Below are 1,587 nucleotides of genomic sequence, written 5' to 3' on the forward strand. Positions count from 1 at the left end.
ATAGGAAAAAATAAGAGTTTTGGATAAAAAAAAAATAAAAATAAATAACATTGAAATAATTTTTTTAAAATTTTTTAGCATACAAACTTAACAGTTAGGCTCAAAAGAATACAGAAACTTGACACACATTTTGAAACATTTTTATTCCAAATTAAAAACATGCAGCGATTAGTAACGATATTTTCAGTCACGATATATTTGATGCTCTTTCCATGAACTGCTACTTCAATATACTTGTTTGTTACAATTTTACGCCATTTAATGGCGACCAGAACACTTGCTTCCCTAAGCTTTCATTTATTAGTAATCGATGTTTCTACTTTCATAAACATTTTGCAGAGACACTTTTATAAAAAATGTAATTCACAGTGTTTCATTCTTCATAATCTATATAAATTTCCCATTCGATCGCTTGTTTGATGATTACGGTCATAAATTTTGCATATTAATTCCATTACAATTTCTTAATCAGCCGAGTCCATTTACATATAATACTTGCTGTGGGATTTTTCTTTTTTACCGCGAAAACGACGTCACAGCATGGCTTTGCCTGAAACCCAAGCCAATCGCATTAGTCATCATTATCGGTAAACAGCGAAGAAGCGTGGAGAGATGTCCAGCAGCCGAAAGTGCTTTCGTGCTTTGGGGCAAGAAGAGAGAACAAAAAGAGAGGCGCGGATCATAATTTGTCAGTTTATAAAAATAATCTCAGAACTATGCAAAATTTAGGGAAAGTCACAGCGAATCTTACGATTATAAATTTGGTATCAAAAGTTCATTCCTCCAGCCACCAGCCGCCGCAGACGCGCCACAGCGAATGCTTATGGCATGCACAACAGTTGGAAGCTCATTCACTTGGAAGCGGGGGGATCCTACTGGTTGGGTTAAACCCAAACACCTCAACTGATGACGCCAAGTGAAATTCTTAATGGAATTTCTGCCGCGATGCGCTGCTGTGCAATGTTTGGCGGCAGTGAAGTGTTGTTGCAGCAAGCGCAAACATGTTGTGGTACATCCAACTGACGGTTAGGGCGAGAGCTTCGTATTAGTCGATGCACATGTGTGACGTCACATTGCGTGTTTGCCAAAGTTGAAGTCGCAGAATGGCATTTTAAATGAGCGCCCATTGGTTATTCGTTCGTTATTTATTGTTGTTGTTTGCATTGTGTTGGTCAAACGCTTCCACAAGCATAGATCCACAGATATGTGTATGTGCGCGTGTGTGTGTTTTGCAACTTAATTTTATGCTTTCACAATAAATCTACTTATAAGAATGCCTACGGAAAGGTGCAGCCAAGCGATTTGTGAGAATTTTCGCCGTCATTTCTTTATTTGTCCTCAACCGTTGCCGGGGGCTGCCAGCAGTTTGCAACAAAAACACACATATTTATGAAAAGGGTTGTCGAAACGTTATTCCCGACACATGCCTCCATTTCCTATACTAAACGAAACGAAGCTACGGAGCCACCCCTATTAGTCACTGWAGACGAAATATTGGCTATTGTGAAAAAAATTAAAAACTCCAAAGCGCCAGGAATAGATGGTATACCAAATAGAGCCCTTAAAGAAGCCATAACTCTAAGGCCC

The sequence above is a fragment of the Bactrocera latifrons genome, unplaced genomic scaffold, assembly GCF_001853355.1.
Source record: "Bactrocera latifrons isolate USDA-ARS-PBARC rearing strain unplaced genomic scaffold, ASM185335v1 scaffold_3, whole genome shotgun sequence".
Taxonomy (NCBI): domain Eukaryota; kingdom Metazoa; phylum Arthropoda; class Insecta; order Diptera; family Tephritidae; genus Bactrocera; species Bactrocera latifrons.